The 17751-nt window shown below is 37.2% G+C and overlaps 1 long non-coding RNA gene across 1 annotated transcript in view; it reads left to right on the top strand.

Moving 5' to 3' along the window:
* The first annotated feature begins 6954 nt into the window (after nt 1-6954).
* LOC145529436 (uncharacterized) overlaps nt 6955-17751 on the top strand; it is a 294204-nt gene continuing 283407 nt past the window's right edge. The window contains exons 1-2 of the long non-coding RNA XR_014071225.1: nt 6955-7198; nt 7651-7759. This is a non-coding gene — a long non-coding RNA (uncharacterized LOC145529436). The remainder of the gene's footprint in view (nt 7199-7650; nt 7760-17751) is intronic.

Here is a 17751-nt window from a genome sequence, read left to right as displayed (position 1 = left end):
ATAGCAGGATAGGTTGCTAGGTATATGATAATAAAATAGATGATAGATAGACAGATATAGACGATCCTTCATTGGTTCCGTTTCTCCGGTGAACCTTGACTAACACAGCCTCCAAATTACACTTTGTCTTTTTCCAATGGGGAATAATAATAATTCACACCTCATAGGGTAGATTCAGTGACTCTATGAAAGTTTTTAGTAAAAGTGGCTCAAAAATTGTGTTTTCCAATTAAAATTTTTATTTTAAGATTTATATTCAAAGTCTTGTAAATGTTATCTTTAAATCTGAATGCTCAGTTGTGTCCAACTCTGTTGACCCCATGGCCTACAGTCCATGAAATTCTCTAGGCAAGAATACTGTAGTGGGTAGCCATTCCCTTCTCCAGGGGTTCTTCCCAACACAGGGATCGAACCCAGGTCTCCCACATTGCAGGCAGATTCTTTACCAGCTGAGCCACAAGGGAAGCCCAAGAATACTGGAGCCTTCCAGCAGAAGGCTGGGGAAGATCCCTTCCCCAGCAGATCTTTTCAACCCAGGAATTGAATCGGGATCTCCTGCATTGCAGGCAGATTCTTTACCAACTGAGCTATCAGGGAAGCCCACTGATAGGTAAAAGGAGAAGATAAAATTACCTAAATTTTATCTTAGGCTATTACAAACTCCTGACCAGTTTATCTGCCTAAAGCATGTTCTTCTCTAAAAGCTATAAATTAAAGTTCTTCATTTGTCTAATAGTCTGATAGCTTTATGATTCCATACTAAGTCATCTAGCCTCTTCATGCCCAGCATCATCTATTCCCACAGCTGGAATTTTGATGCTGTTGTTGTTCAGTCGATAAGTCATTCAGACTCTTTGTGACCACACTGGCTGAAGCACACCAGGCTTGCCTGTCTTTCACTATCTCCCAGAGTTTGCTTAAATCAATGTCCATTGAGTCAGTGATGCTATCTAACCATCTTATCCTCTCTTCTCCGTGTACCTTCAATCTTTCCCAGCATCTGGGTCTTTTCTAATGAGTTGGCTCTTTGCATCAGATGGGCAAATTACTGAAACTTTAGCATCAGCCCTTCCAATGAATATTCAAGGTTTATTTCCTTTCAGTTCAGTCACTCAGTCGTATCCGACTCTTTGCGACACCATGAACTGCAGCACGCCAGGCCTCTCTTCCTCAAATCTGAACCCAAGTCAACTGGCTCTAAAGTCTTCATTTCTGACTGATTCATGGTGAATCCTGTCAACTATACATTGACTTGTAAATCACAGTTATTTAACACCCTGTCTACACCAGATGGAATACTCTTTTGGAAAAAAAAAGTAAATTGACTAAAAAGATATTTTATTTACAGATTTGCCTTCAGTTCAGTTCAGTTGCTCAGTCGTGTCCGACTCTTTGTGACCCCATGAATTGCAGCACGCCAGGCCTCTCTGTCCATCACCAACTCCCGGAGTCTACCCAAACCCATGTCCATCGAGTCAGTGATGCCATCCAACCATCTCATCCTCTGTCATCCCCTTCTCCTCCTGCCCCCAATCCTACCCAGCATTACGGTCTTTTCCAATGAGTCAACTCTTCACATGAGGTGGCCAAAGTATTGGAGTTCCAGCTTCAACATCAGTCCTTCCAATGAACACAGATTTGCCTAGTTCTTGCTCAATTTAAAAAGACTATAGGTTTGAATTTCTAAGACATAGGAACAGAATTCTCAACGGGAGAGAGTTTAGTTGTTTTGTCCAATAAAATAACGTATAAAAGTGTCAGGAACATAGAATGCACTAAAAAATATTCAATAAACTAATAAATCAAGGAATAATTTGTAGAGTGGTTGAAAATAGAGCTCATCTGACAAAGTTTCTTAACTTCAAAATATACTATAAATGAATTTACAAGTATTATGGGCTTAGACTTGTTTTAAGTATAATACTCTTAAATGGAGCCTCAGTTCTTTCAACATTTGTTTCCCTGTAGTATTTCATGATTCAGCAACTTATACTGGTGGTTTCCATTCTAGGAGTATAGGTAGAATAAAGATGTTTTTCTTCTAATCATATTCCTCTAAATTAAATGTGGATATTATATATATATATATATATATATATATATGTCTATATTAAAAATATTAAATAAGTATCACTTTCATCAAATGCATTTAATTTTCTGAACTCATTCTAGATACTTTCATACACTAAAGGGAAAAACTTGCTTGTGTTGGATGATTTAGCACCAGAAGAGATGTTAGCAAAGCCTCTAATGTGTTGAGGATCAAAAGTCAGATAAGTTTCCGGAACATGGGAGGAAACATTATCCCTTAAAATGATCTTAGGATTTTAGAAATGTGCTTTTATTATATTGTTTTTGAGTCTTCTATATAGATGGGACAAACTGTTCCAGTAAAATGGAAACTGAGCTTGGAAGATGAATTGACTCCACTTGAAATCATTTTCATTCTATGACCTTGGCAGTGAAAAGACAGGCTCAGATGATGTAATGTTTAAGGTTCCCCTAGCTCTAATGTTCTATGAATTAAATAGGATTCTAGATTTTAAGCAACAGATAATCATTCGGTATCTTACATAGGTGATTGATTTGTGTGGCTGTGTAAATGCATATGTATAAGTTTAGATAGAAAGTGGATTAGTGTTTGACTGCAGAGCTTTTTTTCTTTATTCTGCAATTTACTTTTATTGCCAAAATAAACAAAAAGAGATTTAATGTATTCTAATGAATTTCAAGTAATATATTAATTTCTTCCTAACTTCTAAATAAAACTGTTGTTCAGTATAAATAATAGCCAATATTGCCGATATTTTTTTGCCCTACATTTTGATGTTATTGTTTGTATCCATTTGTAAACCAAATAAACTGTCATATGTAAACTGTGACATTACTACATCAGTATAGTCCAAATCAAGTTCTGTCTCTCTTCTCTTGTTTGCAAGAGATTAAGAAAATACTTCAGTAAATAAATGGAGTCCATTCAAAGGGTGAGAATGTGAAGCAGAATTACCTGAGTAGAAGAAATAAGGGACCATTTTATAATTTAGAAAATGGGAGCAAAAATGAATCCCACTATTATAGAATAAAATGTAAGACAATTTTGGAAGTGGATATAGAATCAATCAACATTTGATCAATAATTGCAAATCTGCAATCAAAATTAGAGGGCATTTTGTGAAAACCAAACATAGGCGGGCAGGCAATGTGTCCAAAATTGATATTATTTTATGTTAAATAATTGTTATTAATCCTGTAAGTATTTTACAATAGTCCTCATGCAAATACCTGAGTGTGTACCAAGGCCAGGGTCTGCTTGATGTGTTCCTAGGACTTGGAGACGTTTAGCAAATAGCAGAGTCAACAATAATGAGTTTATCAGTAAATGATACCCTCATTGTTGTTGTTGTTGTTGTTGTTTTCTCGGCCATCAGAGACCTTACCTATTAAGTCCCAATTTAAAATTATTGCATTAATTTGAATATTAATTCAAGTTATTTATTGTTGTTTATAAACTTCATAATGGTCTTTCTGAAATTCTTCACATTGTAAAATAGTAATTCTCAAAAAAGAATATACAGAAACCAGCAAGAAAACAAATCCAAATAAAACTGTAATTCACCAGAACTAAACAAGGATAAAAATAAATGAAATGTACCCATTATAAAAATAATTCCCATAATAACCCATTTTATCCAAGACAAAACTGTCCAATAACAGCTCAAATCTTTATGTATGTATTTTGATATATATGTATATATGCATACATACATATCAGATCTTACAACATAGACCATTTTTATATTCAGTATACTCTTCAAAAAGAAAGTCTTGTGGAAAAGTTTAACAAAGTCCTAAAATAACTGCTCTACAAATGTGGAAACAGGCAAGCAATATAATGGGATATGGAAACAACAGTATTAGTTATAAAAGTGCAACAGCCTTCCTTAGGACATTTCTTTAGAGCATCTATGCCAGAATAACTCTGATCTGAGGACAGTTTGAATAGGCTAAAAAGGTTAAAATAATTTCCCACTACAAAATTCTATTGACCACATAAGTCTGTTTGGCTTTTCATTAATTCTGTGACTTCTTTTTATCACCTCTTCACAATTTTAAACTCAAATGAGGTATATTGTGTGTGTGTATGTTCCTATGTATAGATATAAACTTTATTTCAGATCCAGCCTAATCCCACTTGACAGTGCTACTTCCTTTTTCGCCTAAATTCCAATAGACAAGTTCTATTTATGTTGCAAAATAAAACTTTTAGAGACACCACTGATTTTTTAACTAAAATCTTAGTTACCAATTAAGAAGGAGCTTTAAATGCTAAAATTATAAAAACCTGAGGGCATACTTTTGCTCGAACATTATTAAAACCAGCCAATTAGAAGAAAACACAATTATTTTAGTAAGGAAAAGTATGTGATATGTTGTTGAGGAAATGTTCTGTGAAAAAGAGTGTCATTGTCTGAATATTCATGGTTCCTCAAAATTCATACAATGAAATCATACAGTGAAGCCCCAAAGGTGATGTTAGTGGTAGATGAGGTCTTTGGGAAGCTCTTAGCTCATGATGGTGGAGCCCTCATAGATGGGACTAGTGCTTTAGATAAAAATATCCTACAGATTTCTCTTGCCTCTTCCACCCTGTGAGGACACAGTGGGAAGGTGCTGGCATGAGCCAGGAAGAGAGCCCTTGCCCTGCCAGGCTGCCACCTTGATCTTGGATTTTCCGGCCTCTACAACTGTGGAAAATAATTCCTGTTGTTTATAAGCTACCCAGTATGTGGTATTTCTGTATGGAAACACAAATGGACTAAGACAAGATGGAAAACACTTTCCAAAGTGTCCTTACAGACTTCTAGAAGGCATAGGTATTCTAAATATAAGCTTAATTGTTATTATCTGAAGGCAATACAAAACCATAAATACTTCTGAATATTTTATGTCTTTGTTGAACTCATGATCTATTAATAAATCTGGTTATCTCAATGATATCTCTTTAAGGATAGCCTAACCACATCTCAAAATCATTATCAATGCTTTTAACCAAAAGTACTATTATTCCATGTCCTTCTCACCTTTTTAGATATGCTTACAAAGTGTATAAGTCAATTGAGATGCTTTCATGACTAAGAAAAAGTTGATCACCAAATACTTTCATTCCTACCCCCTTGAAATTGTTTTCTTTTTCTGTTTTCAAGCTTATGATTAAGCCATAGTATACAACATTATTATTTCTTCCTGATATTTAAACCTTGAATCAGTTTCCTCTAACTAAATACTCTTCCACATCTGCAGTAAATTTATCTGTTAAAAATACAAAGAAGATCATCTTATTGTCTGCTCTAATGCCATTCTTATAACTCTAGTCAAACCAGATTTAGTTCAAAATTCTTTGCATAAATTCAAGATAGTCCACATTCTGGCACATCTTCAACCTCTGTAGCACTAAAGTATCCTCTTTATCTGTCTAGACCAGGTAAATGTGTTTTTGTTGTTTCTGTGATAGACAGAATATCCCCATAATTATATCCATGCCCTAATACTTATAACCTAAAAATGTGTTATGTGACATGGCACAAGGGTTTCTCAAACGTACTTAACATTTACAGACCTTAAAATATTGAGATTATTATGGGTTACTTGGGTAGGTGCACTATAATCACATGAGCCCTTAAAAGACAAGCACATCTTCACCTGGACTTGAAGAGAGGTGGCCCATGAATAAGCTAGTGTGATTGAAAGCACAGCAATGACTTAATCTTTGTTGCTGGAGGGATCCACAGAGAAAGTATAAGGAACTGATCTGAACTAACAGCCGGCAGTGCAACAGGGTCTTCAATCTGACAACTACCAAAAAAAAAAAACTGAATTCAGTCAACAACTTGAATGAGATTAGAAATGCATCCTTCCTCAATCTCTGATAGGAAACCTAGACCTGTGGTTAATTTGATTTTGGCCTTGTAAGATCTAGAGCAGAGAAACCAGCTAAGACCTGTGAGCCATAGAGCTGTGAGATATAGAATAGAAGATGCCATTGGCCCTGAGTCTGTGGGAATTTTTATAGAAGCAGTAAAAAGCTAAAGCCTCCCTTACAAATAAGCATTACATTTTAAAATAAACATTTCATCCCATTTCTTCTTCCACAGCATATTATATGTGTATGTTGATTATGGTAATTTGTATATATTTTTGCTCTTAGGACATATAAATGCTTTGCTACAGATGTTCTTTGAGCTAGTTAGAATTCCAGTCTTCCTAAACTCACCAACACGGGATGCACAGCAGATTTGTTTTCCAAAGGTAACCACAACAGTGTCTCCCATTCCATATGTGCTGCTGTAAGGTGATTTGCCATTCCTCCAGCCAAAGGTAGAGTTTAATTTTTCTAACCACTTTAAAACTGAGTGGGTTTTGTGACTACATTGATAAGAAAATATAAATAAATAAAGGGCAGACATGTTTCTGTGTTAGTTCTAGATATCCCCCTGTTAGCTTCTCTGTCTCTCTCTTGGAAGCCAGCCACCATAAAAGAAATCTAACTACCCTGTAATCACCAAGTTGTGAGAAATCATAGAAATCGCAGCACATGCAAGACCCTGGAAGATAAGCCATCATAACTATATTTACTTTGCGGAGAAAGAGACAGAGAGAGAGACTAACAAACACCGTGGCAACAGACATGTGAATGGAGAGGATATCTAAGAAGGTCATCATTCAGACACTACTACCCCAGCTGATACCAAAAGGATCACAGATAAACTATTCAGGTTAGCCCTTTCCAAATTCCTTATCCTCAAACTGTGAGCAAATTAAAGTGACTGTTTATGCCACTAAGATTTGGAGCACTTTGTTACACAGCCAACTGTGTCTTAGTTGCTAAGTCATGTCCAGCCCTTTGTGACCCCATAGACTGTAGCCTACCAGGATCCTCTCTCCATGGAATTCTCCAGGCAAGAATACTGGAGTGGTTAGCCATTCCCTTCTCCAGGGGATCTTCCCTACCCAGGAATTAAACCCAAGTTTTCTGCGCTGCAGGCAGATTCTTTATCATCTGAGCCACCATTTACAGGGAAGCCCTCCAAAGCTTTGGATAACTTAAATATGTTAATTGGCTAAAAAAATTCCTAGTCGTTAAAAATGATGATGATCAATTCCCTACTTCTAATGTCAAAGCAGATACATTCCTGGTCTTGTAAGTATATATTGAGAAGTTTGGCTCCTGGTCAAAAATCCAAGGAGTGATTTTTCAGACCTAAGTATAGATAATTGCAAGTTTTTACTATTAGCATCATAGAAGAAAGCTGCCCTCCCCACACTGGCTTAGCGCAGAATCAATCCACTGCATTCTCTGAAGGGAGTTGCAGTCAAGGACTCAGACCTCCTTGCTGGCCATACTCTGCTCTGCATCTGCAATTCCTAACCTAATTTCCTTACTCAGAAGCCTTTTTACCTGGGGTCTTTGGCCAAGACCTTCCTCAGGTGCTTCTGCTGAGGCCTTCTAACGGGAGAGAAGAGGGAAAACTTGAAGACCCTTTTCTTGACTCTGGCTCAGTTCTCAGTACTTTCCCACTCATAGAAATTCCTTTCCCTTGCCACCTGATTTCATAAAACTATAGGAAACTTTTGTTCCAACTCCCTCTTCAGTGATACTATGCCCATGACTGGACTGATCCAATGGACCTTCAACAGGGGGAAACTGGAAGGGGAGGTGTACGTGTTTTCTGTGGTTTAACCACCAGCTTAAAATATCATGGTAAGTGATGAAAGGCTTAACTGTTACTCTCAGTTTGGCTTGTTGTTTTCACTGACAGCTGACAACTCAGGTCTTTCTCTCCAACTCAGCTGAGCTCTGACATATGTTATTAGTGAAGATAGCTGATTGTTTTTGTCAGGGTATGCTGTTGTTATGATGTTTTATATTGAAATATCAGCCCCTAAATCTCAGTAGCCAAAGCAACAGAAGATTACTCCCCACCAGTTGACACATCCTTCATGGGGCATCAGATTATTGCTCAACACAGTCCCTGAGGGACCTGAATTGACAGAAGAGCTACCATTTTAGCTTTACTGGTTATTAAGTGACAGGCAAAGTATGTCCTGGAGGATCTTGCATTAGCAATTAAAAACTGTGACCCAGACATGGCACTTATCTCTTCTGAACACACTCACTCACACTTACTCATGCTGCTGCTGCTGCTAAGTCTCTTCAGTTGTGTCCGACTCCATGCAACCCCATAGACGGCAGCCCACCAGGCTCCCCTGTCCCTGGGATTCTCTAGGCAAGAGCACTGGAGTGGGTTGCCATTTCCTTCTCCAATGCATGAAAGTGAAAAGTGAAAGTGAAGTCGTTCAGTCATGTCCCACTCTTAGTGACCCCATGGACTGCAGCCTACCAGGCTCCTCTGTCCATGGGATTTTCCAGGTGAGAGTACTGGAGTGGGGTGCCATTGCCTTCTGCACACTTACTCATGAGGCTCCATCAACTCTAGAGGGGCCAAGTAGTATAACCATATCATATTTCTGGAGTCTGTAAGTCAGAACTATTTGGCAGACAATTGTTAAAACTAACTCTCTGAAAATAACTTTCTTGTTAACATCCATTCTCGTCCCTTAGAAGGTGTATTGCCTACTTCCAGGAACTCTACAAATTATTCAAAGTGAGGTTCCGTGGGTTCTAGTGAGTCATTTTCTGATTAAATAATTCATTCCCAAGTCTCAATGCTCATGTTAAAACTGTGTGATCAGTAAGGAGTCATCATCATGCAGTTGAGAGGGAAAGCTCAGTCAGAGTTTCTTATTTGCAAATAATGAACTCAAAGCCATTTCTTTTTTTGTGTTCATGGTTATGGGGTAAACATTTAAGATCCTCAGCTAGAGCATCTGATTGACTAAGTGCTAATTATCACCTGGAAGTGGAGGAAAGCATTGGGAAAAGGGTTGATCCAATAGAGGGACCTTCTGGGGACTCCCCTAGGATTCTCCACTGTGAGAATAGGCACTGAGATTTACAACCCTATCAAGGTTACACAAATTGAGGTGCAGTGATTCTCCAAAAGGAAATTGGAGTTAGAAATGAGAACTGTAAAACAGCAAATAACAACTAATGTTAGGGAATAAAATTTGCTCAAGGCCAATTTTTACTTACAAGTTATCCCTGATTCATTTACTGAAAACAGTGCATTCTAACACAAAACATATTTAGTATGACCTCTTTTTCTCAAGGTGAAACACACAAACTCATAGTCTACAGAAAATTCTCCATATCCTTGATGACAGAGATCACCTTGCTCATTTTGGAATGTCCCCTGTGACTTGCTCCCTGACTAAATACCTGAGCCAAAGTCACTTCCTATGATGACAGCAGGTAATTGGCAAATCTCCACAAAAACATCATCACATTGAGGTCGATACTAAATTAAAACAATGCTATTTGGCTTGATAGGAGTTGAAGCCATGTTTCTGGCATATAATAGATCTCATATCAGTACCCTTCAAGAAACTCCCTGAAAGCATTAACTATGCTGTTCTTTCAGAAACTTGGTCAGATATAGGAACTCTAAAAATAAAAGAGAAATGTATTCTTTATTTTAGGGCATGAAGTGAATCCCATGTCATTTATTAAAAACATGTGACTTTGGTTAAGAAAAATGCCTTCTATACTGAATCCATGAATGAATACAAATAGCGAGTGTTAAATCAGTGATTATGACAGAATACTGATTTAGAGTGCAGCTACTGTGTCAAGTGGAATCAAGGGGCCACAGAGTCCCTTAGATCCATAGAAATCCCCCGAAACCTCTGCCCCTCCCCATAATAACTTGAGTGATTATAAAGGGAAGACACTAGTTATTGGAGGATCCTATACTTAAAGGCGGAGAAGGCAGTGACACCCCATTCCAGTACTCTTGCCTGGGAAACCCCATGGACGGAGGGGCCTGGTAGGGTGCAGCCCATGGAGTCGCGAAGAGTCGGACACGACTGAGTGACTTCACTTTCACTTTTCACTTTCATGCACTGGAGGGGGAAATGACAACCCACTCCAGTATTCTTGGGATGGAGAAGCCTGGTGGGCTGCCGTCTAGGGTCTCACAGAGTCGGACATGACTGACGTGACTTAGCAGCAGCAGCAGCAGCAGCATACTTAAAGGGGAACCATCCTGACTCTTTCAGGATAATTTATGTGCTTTTAATTGTTTTATGTTTCTTTGGTTGGTTCATTGATTTTAATCTATAGCAAAAGAATCATTTTTTTTGTGGACAAATATAATCAAGCGTGAGGCTAACTAGACCACCATGAACGAGCTTAAATACTAATTTAATATGATAAACTAGATCTGAAGTAGACACATGATTGAACATTGTCACCTTTGCTATTTTTCCCAAATGCTTTAGTAAATTTCCAAGATCCCACAAAAAGTAAATAGGTAATAAATTTATGATCTGAATGTAGATCTTTTGGCATGTAATCTAGACCTCTAAATAAGTTATACTTATTTAGTTTTATTGTTATTGTTTATTAACTTATTTATCATTGTTACAACTGCTTCATTGAAACATTCATGATATATATTTTGATGATAAACAATATTTAACACTTGCAAAAGCCAATAAAATTAATATAAAAAAAAAAACTTGAGTAGGTTACTTGGCCTAACCAAGTCTTGGTTGCTCTCCTACTAAAATGGGGTGGAAAGAAATGAAGTTATGTGTGTTGTAGCATCTGTTACAGTAGCTGGCACAGAGATCTTCAATAAAGCTGTCTTCTCCTCCCTGCCTTTTCCTGCTTTCTCCTCCTTGATCTTTATTTTATTCTCATTTCCCCTTTCTTCCTTTCCTTTGCCAAACTTTATGTTCCTTGGGTTTCTTTTCATGAATTATTATGTTTAATTTTAAAGACTTAATGTATAGTTTAATAATCTAGAAAAAAATCAAACACCTATAAGAGAAAAATACTCAAAACTGACAAAATGTTTTAAAATAGGAGTTTTATTTCAAAAGCTGTTGCTGTTACTGCTTTATATTGACATTTGAAACAATATATTTTAAAACATGTATTCTTTATGTGTTCTCTGATTTAATCCATCAGCAAAGATTTGTTGGGGAGTGTTTGTAACCCTGAATATGGTCATTTAGTGTTAATTAAATGCAAATGTTTAAATGTAAAGACCAGTGCAATCTATTTGATTCTTAATCTACCTGAAAATAATTTCTCTGTTGCTAAGGATAAACATTTTCATTGAGTTTTAAATATTTTTCAAGTTAAAAATGTCTTAAAATTTAGAGTTTATTAAATTATGTTGTACACTAGATTAATATTGAATATAAGTCATATCGCCCAGATTAAAACATAAATCTATACTGAAGTTAACATTATAGAAGCAGTAAAATTTCCTGAATTCTATACCTGATGTAACTCTTATACATCACTAGATGGCACTCTAAATTTAGACTGTGATAAATGTTTTTTCAACTAGAAGTACATTACTTGTGGTTTATAAAGAAATCATCATGTGAAATAAACAAATGATCTACTTTCCTCCCTATAAACAAAGTTGAGATTTCCTCTACTACTTATTGGTGATGACTAAGAAAACCTACAGTACTTAATTAAAACAATTTTAGAATGCCAAAGTATATGATGAAAGACTAAACTAAAAAGAGGATATCCAGGTTACTTTTAAATGTTTCTCATAAATTTTTCAAACCGTATTTTTAATTGTTAATTTTAAGGCTTAACTTATATATGTATATATCCAGTAATATAGAAATAAAGTATCTTTATTTCTGTAAAAAGCGATGACCTACTGTTTAAAAAGCTGCCAGGCTTCTTAAAAACTTTTTTTTTTTTTTAATTTACAAGTAGATATACAAATTGGAGAAGGCAATGGCATCCCACTCCAGTACTCTTGCCTGGAAAATCCCATGGACGGAGGAGCCTGGTAGGCTTCAGTCCATGGGCTCGCAAAGAGTCAGACACGACTGAGCGACTTCACTTTCAGTTTTCACTTAAATGTATTGGAGAAGGAAATGGCAACCCGCTCCAGTGTTCTTGCCTGGAGAATCCCAGGGACGGAGGTGCCCGGTAGGCTGCCGTCTCTGGGGTTGCACAGAGCTGGACACAACTGAAGCGACTTAGCAGCAGCAACAGCAGATATACAAATAGAGTGGATACAATAAAAATGAAAGTACTACTATTAAAATATGCTTTCCTAATCAAATATAATTAGGGGCTTCCCCAAATAGACGATGACAACTTATGTGATTGTTTTTTCAGTAAGTTCATCAAATTCTTAATTTCTCTACAGTATTTTTAGCTTCATGTAAAGACTAAGTTCATACTTGTCTTACTGTCCTATGTAAGTGATTGCTTCCCATATAAAATGATACGACTGAACCTTTGGAAACATGATCGTGATCATTTGAAAAGTAACCAGCCAATGACCTTATGACCCCAGCATAATTGAAACCGTCAACTATTCCCTGTCCAGGAACAAGGCCCCAGACAGTTAGCATAAGGGGCGATGAGGTGGCTCGGCCTCATATTCAGGCTGTCAATTGGATTGCATTAAGAACACTTCTAGCAGGGTTAATGCCACTGCTAGAGAAACGCAGGCATCTGAAGATAGCCAGTACTTACTTAGAAATATTCTGCATTAGAAACCAACCTTTTCCATGGATGGAAGTCAACGTATTTATCTCTTACTCTATGCTAAGGTCATGGCTCCAATTACAATGTAAAAACACATGAATTCTAAATGGTTTTCCTTTGCTGAAGACCACAGATTTTTTTTTTTTTTTCTTTTTCTGACTGTACACTAAAGATCAACTTTTTAATTCTCTGGGTCAGATATGTGGGAAATAACTATTATATTCTTCATTTCCACAGTAAAGAATGAGATCTTTGAATAAAATCCCTTCTGAACAAATGAAAAAGAAAAAAAAAAAATGTGGAGCTCTGTTGCACTGCAGAAAAGTTTATTTTTCACTAAGTCTCTACATTGTGAGAGGAAGGGAAAAATCCATCACTGTTAACACTGATAAATGAGTAGAATTTTAGTATTCATATTTCTGATTCAGTTACAGTTACTGTGACATTAAAGGAGATGGCAAACTATTATGTTACTATGGGATATATGAAATCCATACATAACCCATAAGGGGGATAAAATAGTCTTAGAATTGTTCTTTTCTTTAAATACTCCAAAAATGTTCTAGTGCATTATGAAATAAAAAATGAACTTATTTTAAATTCTTACTTCATTTGAAGCTAAAAGTTATCTTTGTCAATACTATTATGGAGATAGTAGGAGATGAAGAATTCAGGGAAATGTATTATAATTGCTTGTGAAGACAAAATTTAAAACAAATAATCACTTACCAATGTTAAATTTACTGTTTGGTGTTGGATGCAATAAAAGGGCTATAAAATTAAAATGATTTGTTAAAAAATAAATTATATTATTCAAATTGTCATAAATTAAGAGACATAAAGAATTGTTTCAGAAAATAAAACTTTAAGAAAGATAACCTAAAACAAGCACAAACTTTGGCTCCAAGTTCTTCACAGAAATCAAATTGGAAGCTACCAATGCCAAGTTCAATGCATCAGTGTATCAGAAGTCAGAAGTCTTTCTAATAACCTCAAGGAGTCAAAAGAATGAGGGACGTGGAATTAGCCAACCTGGATATGAATCCTAACTTTGTTCTCGCTAGCTTTTAGAATTTGGACAAGTGATTTAATCTACTTAAGCCTATACATCTCTTGTCCTAAAATAATAAAACATAGCACCTAAACAATCCTATCATCAAGTGCTTATTTGGCTTACAACCTAGAATTGAAATGTCTGGAAAACATGACCATGCATTCATTTTATAGATTCACTCTAGTTTCTTTGGGGATATAACTGCTTATTTTTATGGTCCTTCCTCAAATTCCAGCGCAGCTGCAGCATTGTTCCAAATTCTGTCAATTAGTAGGATTTAAAACACACCCCAAATTTTCTTAGAATAGAGTGGAAACATATATTTGAATTATTTTAAAATCAGCAAGTAACTCTATTCATTACATAATGTTCTACATATTTCAGAATGTATTTGAGACAGATATATATATCATTTACTCTAAAATACACCTGGTTAATATGTTTTGTAACTTGGATCACTTACCACTATCTTTAGCAACCCAGGAGGTTACCAAATTTAGGCTACAGGGTTTTTTTTGTTGTTGTTATTTTTTTTAACCAATCAACATAAAAACTGAAAAAGATACTTCCTTGGTAAAGAATCCACGTGGCAATGCAGAAGACACTGGTTTGATCCCTTGACTGGGAGGATCCCACAAGCTGCAGAGAGCCTAAGCCCATGCACCACAACTATCAAATCTGTGTTGTAGAGCATAGGAGCCATAACTGCTGAGCCTACACGCTGCAGTAATGAAGCCTGTGAACACTAGAGTCTGTATTCTGCAATGAGAGAAGCCGCTGCTTAAAACTCAACATTCAAAAAACTAAGATCATGGCATACTGTCCCATCACTTCATGGCAAATAGATGGGGAAACAGTGAGAGACTTTATTTTCTTGGGCTCCAAAATCACTGAAGATGGTGACTGCAGCCATGAAATTAAAAGACACTTGTTCCTTGGAAGAAAAGCTATGACCAACCTAGACTGCATATTAAAAAGCAGAGACATAACTTTGCCGATAAAGTTCTGTGTAGTCAAAGCTATGGTTTTCCCAGTCGTCATGTATAGATGTGAGAAGAACACTCACTCTTGTGACCCCATGGACCATACAGTCCATGGAATTCTCCAGGCCAGTATGCTGGAGTGATTAGCCTTTCCCTTCCCCAGGGGATCTTCCCAATTCAGGGATCAAACCCAAGTCTCCTGCATTGCAGGCAGATTCTTTATCAACTGAGTCACAAGTTGGACTAAAAAGAAAGCTGAGAACCAAAAATTGATGCTTTTGAACTGTGGTGTTGGAGAAGACCCTTGAGAGTCCCTTGGACTGCAAGGAGATCCAACCAGTCCATCCTAAAGGAAATCAGTCCTGAATGTTCGTTGGAAGAACTGATGCTGAAGCTGAAGCTCCAATACTTTGGGCACCTGATGCAAAGAATTGACTCATTGGAAAAAACCCTGATGCTGGGAAAGATTGAAGGTGGGAGGAGAAGAGGATGACAGAGGGTGAGATAGTTGGATGGCATCACCGACTCAATGGACATGAGTTTGAGCAAGCTCCGGGAGTTGGTGATGGACAGGGAAGTCTGGCGTGCTACAGTCCATGGAGTCGCAAAGAGTTGGACATGACTGAGTGACTGAATTGAACTGCAGCGAGAAGCCCATGCACCACAACTAGAGAGTAGCCCCCACTTCCTGCAAATAGAAAAAGCCCATATGCAGTAACAAAGACTCAGCACAGCCCAAATAAATTAAATTTTTAAAATACTAAAAATCATATAAATTATTAAAAAAGAGAATGTGAAAATACAATAAGCATATATTTTTATTTTCTCTTGTGAGTCCCTTGGACAGCAAGGAGAGCAAACCAGTCAATGCTAAAGGAAATCAACCCTGAATAATCTTTGGAAGACTGTTGCAGGAGCTCTAATATTTTGGCCACCTGATGCAAAGGGCTGACTCATTGGAAAAGAACATAATGCTCAGAAAGATTGAAGGCAGAAGGAGAAGGGGGGTGACAGAGGATGAGATTGTTGGATGGCATCATCGACTCAATGAACATAAGTTTGAGCAAACTCTGGGAGATAGTGAAGGTCAGGGAAGCCTGACATGCTGCAGTAATGGAGTTGCAAAGAGTTGGACATGACTGAGTGGCTGAACACAAACAACAAATATTTATTCTAAGTTATTGAACATGCAAAGGGTACTGGAGCTCAAGCTGGGCTCAGACTAATGTGATTCTACTACTTGATGATATTTTCTAAGCTTTTGTTGATCAAAATATCAATAATATCGGAACTTATGTAGTTCCATTATATAAAGGATGTTAATCAATTAGACAAGTTGAAACATTCCTTTCCATATAGAGAGTAAAAGAAATCATTTAACTACTGATTTTCCTGAAATGAAAAATCATTGAATATGTATGATTACATCTCTGTGTATCAGTCTGTTTCTTTCTGAACCGGTGGTTTCAGTGTATATATATATATGCATACATATATGAACACACAATGGTGTGGTCACTCACCTAGAGCCAGATATCCTGGGACATGAAGTCAACTGGGCCATAGGAAGTGTTAACTCCAAGCAAAGCTACTAGAGGTGATGGGATTCCAGCTGAGTTATTTAAAATCCCAAAAGATGATGTTGTTTAAAGTGTTGCACTCAATATGTCAGCAAATTTGGAAAACTCAGCAGTGGCCACAGGATGGAAAAGGTCAGTTTTCATTCCAATCTCAAAGAAGAGCAGTGCCAAAGAGTGTTCAAACTACTATACAATTATACTTATTTCACATGCTAGTAAGGTAATGCTCAAAATCCTTTAACTGCTGCTGCTGTGGCTAAGTCGCCTCAGTCGTGTCCAACTCTTTGTGACCCCATAGACAGCAGCCCACCAGGCTCCTCTGTCCCTGGGATTCTCCAGGCAAGAATACTGGAGTGGGTTGCCATTTCCTTCTCCAATGCATGCATGCATGCTAAGTCACTTCAGTCGTATCCGACTCTGTGCGACCCCACAGACAGCAGCCCACCAGGCTCCTCCATCCCTGGGATTCTCCAGGCAAGAATACTGGAGTGGGTTGCCATTACCTTCTCCAACTAGGCTTCAGCAATATGTGAACCTAGAACTTCCAAATGTACAAGCTGGGTTTAGAAAAGGCAGAGAAAACAGAGATTAAATTGCCAACATTCACAGGATCATAGTAAAAACAAGGGAAGTCCAGAAAAACAACTATTTCTGCTCAATTGACTACACTAAAGCATTTGACTGTGTGGATCATGACAAACTGTGGAAAATTCTTAAAGAGATGGGAATACCTCAACACCTTACCTGTCTTCTGAGAAAATCTGTATATGGGTCAAGAGACAACAGTTAGAACAGGACATGGAACAACTGACTGATTCAAAATTGGGAAAGGAGTATGACAAGGCTGTGTATTGTTGCTTGTTTATTTAACTTATATGCAGAGTACATCATGTGAAATGCTGGGCTGGATGAATCCAAGATGGAATCAAGATTGCAGTAAGAAATATCAACAGCCTCAGATATGCAGATGATACCACTCTATGGCAGAAAGTGAAGAGGAACTAAAGAGCCTCTTGACAAGGTGAACAGGGAGGGTGAAAAACTTGCTTAAAACTCAACATTCAAAAAACTAAGATCATGTCATCTGGTCCAGTCACTTCATGGCCAATAGGTGGGGAAAAGTTGGAAGCAGTGACAGATTTTATTTTCTTGGGTTCCAAAGTCGCTGCTATTGGTGACTGCAGCCATTAAATTAAAAGATGCTTGTTCCTTGGAAGGAGAGCTATGACAAACCTAGACAGCATATTTTACAAAAAGCAAAGTCATCCTTTTGCTGACAAAGGCCCATATAGTCAAAGCTGTGGTTTTCTAGTAGTCATGTCTGGATGTGAGAGCTGGACCATAAAGAAGACTGAGGGCCAAATAATTGATACTTTTGAATTGTGGTGCTGGAGAAGACTCTTGAAGAGATTCACTTGGACTGCAAGGAGATCAAACCAGTTATTCCTAAAGAAAATCAACCCTGGTTATTTACTGGAA

This window comes from Giraffa tippelskirchi, chromosome 12, assembly GCF_054371585.1.
Source record: "Giraffa tippelskirchi isolate mGirTip1 chromosome 12, T2T-mGirTip1v1.2.pri, whole genome shotgun sequence".
NCBI classification, from domain to species: Eukaryota; Metazoa; Chordata; class Mammalia; order Artiodactyla; family Giraffidae; genus Giraffa; species Giraffa tippelskirchi.
This window is presented reverse-complemented; position numbering and strand designations above follow the sequence as displayed.